This window comes from Magnolia sinica, chromosome 8, assembly GCF_029962835.1.
Source record: "Magnolia sinica isolate HGM2019 chromosome 8, MsV1, whole genome shotgun sequence".
Taxonomy (NCBI): Eukaryota; Viridiplantae; Streptophyta; class Magnoliopsida; order Magnoliales; family Magnoliaceae; genus Magnolia; species Magnolia sinica.
The window spans coordinates 69,757,578-69,769,156 of NC_080580.1; positions in this window are offsets into that span (position 1 = coordinate 69,757,578).

Below are 11,579 nucleotides of genomic sequence, written 5' to 3' on the forward strand. Positions count from 1 at the left end.
ATATATATATATAGGGAAAAGGTTCTATACGGTCGAGCTCATGGGAACTCCGCGTGAGGTTGAGCTGTGTGGGCCCCACCATGATGTATGTCGAACTCAACACCGTGCATTTGATTGGCCCCCTTTAAATTATGGGATATCTCAAAAATCAGCCTTATACGTAACTCAGGTGGGCCATACCATCTAAAATCATGTGAAGAAATGCCTACAACATATAAAAGCACTTGGTGTGGCCCACCTGAAATTCGGATGCGTCTGAAACTTGGTCTGACCCCTCATCCAAGTGGGACACACATAATGGATGGGCTGGATTTGTGAACCACATCTCGGTGGGCCCAAAAAATGATTATGAATGTTTTAATGGAGGGTAACCCCTCTCAACTTTTGTATGTGGTGTGGCGCACAAAAGTCACGGATTGATTTGATTTTTATGCCCTAGGCCCACTATGAAATGGTGCATCTGACTAATGGGGTAGATGTTCGAAATACATCATGGTGGGGCCCACACAGCTCAACCTCATGGCGAGTTCCCATGAGCTCGACTGTATAGAACCTTGTCCCATATATATTTGGATATACTAATAGGGACGTAATTACTGGTTGGTGTTACGTGGGAACCCATCATGATGTATCCACGCAGTTCATCCATTTTTCCAAATCATTTTAGGGCATGAGCTAAAAAATGAGGCAAATCCAAATCTCAGGTGGATCAAGCCAACAGGAAACAGTGTTGATTGAACGGCTACCATTAAAAACTTCGTAGGGCCTACATTAATTCTTACCATAAAGTTTTTTTTTTTTTCCATCCAACCCGATGAATAGGTCATAAAGACCGGGATGAAGTGAAAAATAAATAAATATTATCTTGACCCAAAACTTTTGTAGCCCACAAGAAGTTTTTAATGGTGGACATTCATCACCACTGTTTGACGTGGTGTAGTCCACCTGAGACTTGGATCTGCCTATTTTTGGGTTCCTGCCCTAAAATGATATCGAAAAATGGATAGACACGTACATTATGGTGGAGCCAACAGAGCACCATATTTAATCCATGTTAGAAGCACCACTTCGGTGTCTCTGCCCGCTGATTGCCTATGCCCCTAGCACAGGAAGTTCATGTAGTCAAAAAGAATGTGGGCCCCACGTTTTTGTCGCAATTCTATTCTGACCATTAGTTTTGCAAGACCACAATAAGACATGATTCTAAACATCATGCAAATCGAAAAGTCATGTGGGCCCCACCACATTAAACAATTGGAATGCAAACGTCCACTGTTGAAATTCATGGCAATGTTTTAAATATCGATGATATCGGGCGATATATCCCATGATTTATTTTGTATTTCACCTGTGCGATACAAAATGCACAGGTAGTGCCATTATATCCCTCATTTTCGATCTGGTTTGCGTTTTCAAAATTTTATCTATTTGTTTATTGAAATTATGTTAAATCAGTGTCAAATTGTTATAAATTCATCAGTTCTTTATGTTTTGCATGAAAAATCATGAAGTTAAAGTTTTGGTTTCGATATCCATTAGTTCTTTATGTTTTTTTTTTTCAAAATTTTCTTTCAATTAGCTAACAATTGAGACTAATTTTGAAGAATTTAGAAGTATTTGATGAAATGATAATTACATAAACTTTAATTTTGAAATTTGAGTATAGGTAGTACAATTGGGAGAAAATTCAAAATTTCTTATAATTTTCCCAAATTGTTTGCAATGTTGCATTCCAACAATGAAACCAAGCATGTATGAGGGCTGATATACTTATTTGTTAAGTCCTTGTCAATTTTTAGAAAATTAAAAAAAATATATAATTAAAAAAATAATTAAAAAGTATTTAAAAAAATTTCAAAATTTTCCTTCAACCAACTATCAATTGAGATTAATTTCGAAGTATTTAGGAGTGTTTGATGAAATGATCATCTCATACACTCTAAATGTTATGCATTTAATTTGAATATAGTTGCATTAGTTCAATCATACAACGCATATACAAAGGAAACCTATTTATTTGCCGTTCTTTTTTGAGATGTTATGATTTAAAAGTGTATACAAAGGTCTTTTTTAACAATCCTTGAAGTTTTCAATGAAATTCAACCATTTTCGCAATGTTTTCCCATATTTTCCAAAAAATGTGATAAATTACCTAATACAAATAATATATCCTTGTAATAACAGATATATATTAAGAATTTTCCCGTTGTAAATCTTACCTTTTACCCACTGGCTTTTTTAAATCACCTAAACTCTACTTTCCCTAACTAAACCAAGTCCTTTTTCTTAGACGAGAATACTTCTGCAATACATACCCAATTTCTAATATCTTCTCTCCCCTCCCTTCATACGAGAATACCCTACTACCAAAAACTCATTTTCTCAAATCATCTCTTCCCTTCATATGAGAATACCCTACTACTAAAAACTTATTTCCTAAAACTTTCTCTTCATACGAGAATACCCTAAAACCAAAAACTCTATGAGAATATCCTTCTACCAAAAACCCATTTTGTGAAATCTCCTCTTCCCTTCTAAATCTTTTCCTCTCTTCCTCATTAGATCTTTTTCTGGACAAGAATACCCTTGCTACCATAAACCGTTACTTCTTTTTCTTCATTTTCTTTTTTCAAAGAAGGACGAAAATGGTGCATCCATCGAAGAAGCCACGCATGGGAAAAAGAGAAAAACTTTGTGAAACGTTGTATTTTATTGTGAATGATATCTTCTAAAAAATTCATGTTGAATGAAAACTTGACCGAGAACTTCATGAAATTGACCGCGAACGTCAATTTCATGTAATGCTCGGTCAATTTCATAAAGTGCTTGGTCATTTTTATGTAACGCTTGGTCAATTGCATGTAATGCTCGGTCATTTTCATGTAATGCTCGGTCAATTTCATGCGATACTGGATCAATTTCATGTAATGCTCAATCATTTTCATGTAATGCTCGGTCATTTTCATGTGATGCTCTATCAATTTCATATAATGCTCAGTCATCTTAATGTGATGCTCGGTCAATGTCATGTGATGCTCGATCAATTTTCTCGGTCAATTTCATGTAATGCTCAATTATTTTTATGTAAAGCTCAGTCGATTTCATGTGATGCTCGGTCATTTTCATGTAGCACGCGGTCAACTTCAGTGTCCAATTCATGAGAGTCAGTACCTCATTGCAAATGAATAAGTCGCTCGGTATGAGTGAATGGCCAATAGGTCACCCAGGGTAGAGTCGGCGCCTCATTGCAACTTTGGTCACCTAGGGTAGAGTCGATACCTCATTGCAAATGAATAAGTTTCTCGATATGAGTAGATGGTAGACAACAACCCTAGTGTAAGCCCATGGACACTTGAATAAGTCGTTGGATGTATGTAGACTAATAATTGAATATTAGATTGTATACAAATGAGATGAAATTGATTGGGGTGAGGTTTGGGTTGATGGATGTATGCAGATTAATAATGGATCATGTTACATCCGTTGCTTCATCTTACCAATGAAGACCGAGTGGAAGAGATGAGTGATTGGCTTGAGAGGTGGAATGAGAAGATTCATCGCACGCTCAAAGCCGTACTATGCTGCGTGCAAAAAGGAGCTCCACCCCCCTCACCTGACTCACCAAGGAAGTAGGCGATAGTGGTCTACTGCCTTGACTCACCTGGGACCCTTTTATATAGACCGAATGTAATTTTCTATTTTTGAAATGAAATGAAATGATATGTCTAGTTTCTTGATTTCTTCTATTGCGTTTGTATGGATGATTGTTCAATTGGGAGCTAGTAGTTAGCATGAACACTTGAATGTTGAAATATGACTGAGCATTCATTTCGCAATAGGCTTCAGATTGTTTACAGAAATAGAACTGACATCTGGTTGATTTTTCCAAGGCAGTAGTTTCCAGTTGTTTTTCAAGGTATTACACAATGCTTGGGCCATAAGTTTATACATTTCACTCGGATTTTCCATTTGTACAAAGTGGGGCCATGTTGGAGTGGTATGCTATTTGATACACAAACCACACACTGGATGGTTTGTGTGGCAAAAATCTTCCAAATGGAAATATCCTAACTGTTCAATTCATAGCTAGCCAATAGATGATGAAGAATGAAAACACAGCACTTGTCCACATTCAAGTGAAAATAGCCCAAACAGGCATTGCCAATGAGCTTGCGGATGCGGATTCAAGGCTTTTAGTGCATGAGCTGCTGGTGGTGGGGACCATCATATCAACGGTTTGGATCACTAAACCATGGGGGCTCACTTGTAAAAACTAAAACACCAAGCTACTAGTCGAACTCTCGGACTGACTGTTGTGCCACATCTCTTGCCATTTGCATCCTAGGTATTCCAAAATGGTTATGTAACAGCCGTGACGACCTTCATGTAACAGCAACAACTGTAGCAATCGTTCTGCGTTCTGGGGTCTTAACACCCTTAACAGCCATTAGGGTAAAATGACCCGTAATGGTCCGTTACGAGGTCGAAATAAGTTATTGAAAAAAACAAAAAAAGCAGAGAGAGAGAGGCTATAACAACCCATATGGAAAAGATAACAATGGTGGCTGTAACCGTTATGGAATGGAATACCGTGTCCTTGATACCTTTGACCAATCAGTCCTTTGCTATGGGAGTTCCTCCTCATTGTACATTGCATGCTTGTCGTCCTTGTAAATAGAATTCCGTAAATGTTCCGTAATGCATGTAATGCTTTGTGGTCATTTGGTTTAATTTTGCCTTCCACATGCATATTCAACCACCATTACCGCTGTTACTTTTAGGGCGTGTTTGGGCGGTGGGATTAGAAGGGATTAGGTGGGATGGGATTCAAAAAACATAATTATTACCCATGGCAGGGATTGTCCCCTGTTGCCATGGGATAAGATTAATCCCATGCTTTGTTGGTAATACGGTGGTACATTGAATGGATACACCCACCATCATTTGAAATTACTGAGAATAGCACACATGTGTTATATCTAAACCGTTCATTTGTTTTGTAACCTCATTTTATGGTATGAGCCAAAAAATGAGACAGATACAAAACTTATGTGGCCCGAAAGAAGTTTTCAACAGTAAGCATTCAATCCCTATTGCTTTCTATGGTGGGGTCCACTTGAGCTTTAGATTTACCTGATTTTTTGGCCCATGCTCTAAAATAATCTCAAAAAATGGGTGGATGGTGTGGATATAGCCCACACATCATGGTGGGACCTACACAACTTGCTAACATTGAGTGAAATTGGCATGAGACCCAATGCAATTCCATCATGGAGTGGAATTGGCACAGGACCAGATGCAATTCCATCCCACCTAATCCCTTCTAATCCCACTGCCCAAACAGGCCCTTAAGTATTATAAATTTCTGCAACCTCTGATTTCATGTACTGCACGGTCAATTTCATGTGATGCTTGGTCAATTTCATGTAAAGCTCGGCCAATTTCATGTGATGTTCAATTTCACGTAAAGCTCGAGCAATTTCATCTGGAACATTCCACTTAACTCAAACTTGAAAACTTAGAACCCATGATCCCCGTCGTCCTATCCATGCATCATATGAATCATTGCCTTTGGTTTCTTTATATCCACAGATGACCTGAAGGAGGGAATGATGTACTAATTTAGGAATTATAGGATCCCTGGCTCGAGCCTTTCCACAATATACTCAAAGTGATAGTATACTCAAAGTCGACTCCACATCGCTGCACAACACACCCGGTGAGAGGGGTTACCCCCATTAAAACATTCATAATCATTTATTAGGCCCTCTGTGATGTGGTTCACAAATCCAGCCCATCCATTATGTGTGTCCCACCCGGATGAGGAGTCAAACCAAGTTTCAGATGCATCCAAAACTCAAGTGAGCCCCACTTGAGTTCCGTATAAGGCTAACTGATGTTGAGAAATAAAATACAAGTTCTTGTCTTGTATCATGTTCTGGAAGTAAAAGAAAGATCAGCCTGAAAAGTTCAGGGCTAAGGGAATAAAAAAATAAGGAATTAGCGAATATAACTGGATTTCATCGAGTTCATGTCGGGCTGGATCAGTAAGACCTAGACCCGGCTAGGTTGAACTTTTTAGCTGTTTGATTGGCTTCGACAGGTCCAGACCCAGCCCATTGCAACCTAAACCATTTTTGTATTTTTCAATAATCCTTACATGCTTATGAAAAATGTTCCCATGTTATGGGAGTACTAAAAGTTATAATACTCCTAGTTGTATTTGGTTGCTTAGACAATTTTGTCAATCGAGATGAATTGTCGATAAAGTCCAGAACACAGTTATCTATGCAACAATCACATTCATCGAAATTCATCGAGCACTACATGAAATTCACCTGACTCGCCAAGGCAGTAGGTGAAAGTGCCCTTGTTTGTCGATATATGTGAATGTTGAGTCTTAGTGTCAAGTGAGCTCTAATTGAAGACTACAAAACCAAGACTCATCAATTTGAAGAAGTTCGAGAGCACAACATAGGTATATTAAGCCTCACTTCCCTAACTAACCCTATGAGGTATTTGTCCCACTTAAAAAAGTCTAAACTTACCCAAAAACATATTTGTAAAACCTTAGGTAAGCTTAGATTAGAGTTACTTTAAAGTTGGTGGAGAATTAAAATAAATAGGCAAAAGTTGAGACAGGTTCAATGGCATCGAACAGCTATTCGATGACATCGAGAAAGTGGCCTAACAGTCCAGCGACAAACTGCAAATATGCTGGGAATTATCGATTGCATCAAAGGAAGTTCGATGGAATCGAACCAACTTCGATAGAATCAAACTTGGCCATTTGTCACCAGTAAGCTTTGATACTCTCAGTACTATCGATGTAATCAAGACCCTTTCGATGGTATCGAAGTAAGTTATCGATGACATCAAAGAGGGATCGATGGCATCGAAATATGGATCAGTTTGTCTAGAGAACTTACAAGGAAAATCTGATTTTTCTCGATGAATCGAAGACCTTTCGATAACATCGAAATTCAAATTTTGATGGCATCGAAGGCCCGATCGATGCAATCGAAAAAGGGACAAAACTGTGCAAAAATTTTTCACAGGAAAATCTATTTCATGTAATGCTTGGTCAATTTCATTACCAAAATATTATCAAATTACACCACATAAAACTCACTACTAAAAAAGTATTAATACTTAGTTCATTTCTCTCATGAATGTACTTCTAAGTATTTGACAATCCAAACGACATCATAGCCCATTCATGCAAGCCTTTCATTGTTTTAAAAGTAATCTTCCACTCATCCTCGGACAGTTTCAAAGAAGTGAATAATAGACTTTCAATCATATATTAAAGAGTATTGTTAATCTTGCAACTTTATCTAACATGTCATCTAATGGTAAGATTACAAAGTAGTATTTATGGTGATCTTATTAATGGTGTGTTTATCCACATACATTCACCAACATCCACCTTCTTTGGAGTGAAAAGGACAAACACCATGAACATACTCATATACTTTACTACGTATTCCTCCTCGGTAGTTCCCAAACTTGGTAGTTGACCTCTGTTCTTTTAGATAAATCCGATATGCAACCTTGTTTAGCAAATTCAAGCCTGAAATGAAATCAATGTCGTGTTGGATGTCCCTTACTGAGCTTAGAACATTGATAAGACCATCCAGCATCACATCCTCATGTTGTCTTGAACAATGGGACCACCTCATCGAATACATGCATATTGCCACATGCATCTTCTTGCACCAATAAAACCTACACCACCCTCTTGAGCCACCCGCATAAACGTGTTTGACTTGGGTTTGAATTCCTCTTCCCCTCTTGCATATCTTATTACCATTGTGTTGAAAAGCATATGTATTACAGTGGCCATCAATCACATTGCCATGGTTTATTCAAGAGAATGTGGCACGCATCCACATCCATTGATTACAACCAAGGTCGATGTTGGAGTTAGTGCCCTATAAAACTATCTGTGCTCTTATCCACTAGCCATGTGGATGTGATTAGGCAGATTTTAGCCATTGATTGTGATGACTATGGGTCCTAATTTGGACATGTGATATGCCTTAGATAGATTTAGTGTTATTCTCATTCATTGGGTTTATTGATGAGTGATTCCTCCAGTAGTCATTGGGAACTTGAGATTGGACATGACTGTCATTGACCTGGGAGAATTATGGTCCATAATCTCAGTACCCTGTTAGGCCATGACTGTTACATGTGCGTGGGACACACCTATGGGCATCAGTTCATGAGACGTACAATCATCTTGTGTGAGGGGATTGACTTGGGTTCGGATGAACAGAGTGTGAGTGTGTCATGAGCAAAGGATATAGGTTCAAACCTTTGGTCACTCACATTAGTGGATCAAGATCAACTCAACAGTCTGGGGACCCATTAGCTTGTACTATAATCGTGAGATCACAACTTAATGATGCATGAAAGATGGTTTAATCCTTAGACCCGATAACATGTAAAGGTCACGATCTTAACTGGTTAGTTTTGGCTCTTCTTATGAGGTCCATGCAGAGGCCAATAAAGTGGTCGTAGTCGGGTACTTTCATCAAGATCCGTTGATCCTTGCACAGGCTAACAAGAGAACCACTAATTTACCTAAGAACATGTTTAGATTCACGACTCATCAAGTGGTTTTTTCATTAGGCCCAATACTCTAAATGTTTTAATCGAATTTTCAAAGGTTTTTTTAACCATTGAAGTTTTGATTTAAACGTTAAAACTGTTTTAAACACACTTGATAATAACTTGATAGCCCAAATATAATGTCCACTTTTAATTGGCATGAGATATTATCATTAGTGGATATACCATGGCAGTAGAAGGATTAAATCATGAGTATATGCATGGACAATGCATGGTCAAGGGGAATTGAGGGGCTTCCTTCATAATAGGTTACACCAAAGTCCGCAGGGTGGTGAAGCATCATACTAGGTGCACCCTGGAAACCGTAACCCGTCCTTATTTATATGATCCTATCCTAGAGGCGAATAAGAGCTAGCCCTAGATGTTCCTACCCCATGGGACGTATGAGTGTGAGGGGAAAAAAAAAGTACATGAGAAAGTGGAGATCCACTCTATCCTCTTCGATTGTCCTCATGTATGGTTCACTTGTATGAATGGTATACGTCTTCCTTGGCACCTACCAGATGATTAGACGTTGGGGTATTTCGATTTTTCGATACTAGGATAGATTAGGGAGAGACTCCTTATTTTAGGAGATTAGTATCAATAAATCAGCATCACAAACATCTCTTTTGTACACATCGTGTGTAGGTATGATTTCCGTTGTTTATACATATTATCATATTGAAGAAATTTAATGTTATTGTAAACGAGAATTCTTGGGATGGGTCTCATTATCAAATGTTAGAAATATTGTTGGATATACCGAAAAATAAAAATAAAAATAGAACAAAAATAAATTTCAATTTTCCATTTCACTAGGTTGAATCACATAAAATGATACGTTGTCCTGAAAGCATGATTCACCCCCTTATCAATTGATGATGGGTTACAGGCGAATTGCTTCCAAGATAAGACAAGCCCGTCTAGATCCGGTGTGTAGTAATCACGATGGATCCACTTAAGAACAATTCAACGCAACAGATCTATTCTGGCAGAATCAGACAGTGCATATGTTCACAATATTCTATGAAGGAGATTTGGAGAATCTGATGGAATGGGAGAAATTGGTGTTTGAGATGATGAATTTGGACCGGAATGGTCCAGTTTATATAAGCACTACGGAGTGGATCGTTGCTACGTGGTCATCAATGGTTCAGAACGTAATGTTTCTGACCGTGCCCTAGCTCATTTCAAACCCATCACATATAGGCTCTTACCAGACCACTCGCACCGTGATCGCACCATCTCGCGAGGGAGTGACTACTCCATGCACATGCGAAGTGCAAAGTGCACCAACGAGAGCCACTACAACCACACTACCTATGCCCGAGCGCGCGCACGCAACCCGAGCATCTCAATCTCCAAAACTCCAAGTAAGAATATTACACACACATCTACATATAAACCACAAAGCTCTTTCTATCATTTCCAATGTAGGACAAAAGCACACACCGCACTTTTCATTTGAAAATTCCCAAAAATTGTTCTGGCAGCAAAATCCAGATAATTTGAAATTTTGAATTATTTTTCAAAAAACCACAAATTTCAACATCAAATTGTATTGTAATATATTCTGCTACATTTGGACGATAGTGACTCAACAATCGAAATAAAATTGGCAATTGAAAATGACTAGGACGCTTACTAATTCACAAGAGTTTGTATGACTTCCTGTAACCCGACCATCTGAGATGACTTTGCAAATCTTTCGGCCAATGGTGCACACCATGCGGAAGTGCTCGTCCAATGCCAATCTTCTGAAATCTCTATAAACTACAGCAGTGGCACAATCGTCTTCATCATCTTAATAAATGTATTACAGACCATGCTTCGTATTGGATTCACCTTCCGCGTCAACTTCCATCACCATTGGACCCCTGATGCTCCAAATCATGACACTTAAGCATGAGAAAGGGTGAGTGTGAGCTTGATTGCAGGCTGCTAATCGCCACCATTTCTGGCAATGGCCAGGACATTTTTGCTCCACGCGGGGCTTCTCCATGGGAGGTGGTGCCATAGTTCACAAACCCCTCTTCCCTTCGCCAGCCCTTGCATTGAGTGATACGATATCTGGTGCTCTTCTACCATGGATGCAGTGACGATACTGTAGAGGTCCTGCAGAAAAATAGCTCGATGCCATGGACAAAAATGGAGCATCATGACAACTTTCGAGATGGATTGTTGAGTGTCTATTTCATAGAGGTTGCCGCAGGCCACCAAGAAATTGAATTCTTCAGTGTATGCCTGGATATCTTGATCTCCTTAACGAAGCATATGTCGTCTTTGACACAATTGAAAGGGAGTAAAGCCCATAGCAACCATCGCTGCATCTCATTGGCAAGGCAATCTTGGATCAGCCTTCGGGCTCCTGCTTGTGCCGGATTTGTTCCCTTGAGGCCAATTTGCAGCCATGGAAGCAGACAACAACTCCCTCCCTCCCTCTCACATCAAAATCCCTCTTTGATACCTCCTGACGGAACTCCAGATCTACAATCTTGACAGAATCCAAAGGACCCCTGTTTTGTAGCAGAAATGAGATGAAAGAAGGAATTAGGAAAATTGAGGGGTTTGTACTGCAATCCTGCAGCCCAACACACAAATCACTCAAAAAGTCATCGACGAAAACCACAAATGTCTCAGTTTCATTCCAAACTACAAGCTTATTACAAGTCAGAAAACAGGGGATTTTATACAAGATTTCGAAACCATCCATCTTAACACTAACCAGTTCTAACCTCCTAATCCATGCTTCAATGCTAACAAGCTCATTAACCACCTAACAAACAACTGATATGTGAATATAAGTACCGAAAATGTCTTGAAGAAGTGGGATCAAACACTGACCAAAAACAGCCGGCCATAAACAGAGTCTGCACAACTGGCAGAGAAAGCTTATCCGCCGATTAGGCAAGCTTTGGACGTGCATCTAGAATGTGCTGGCTGGCAGAGGAAATTACCCA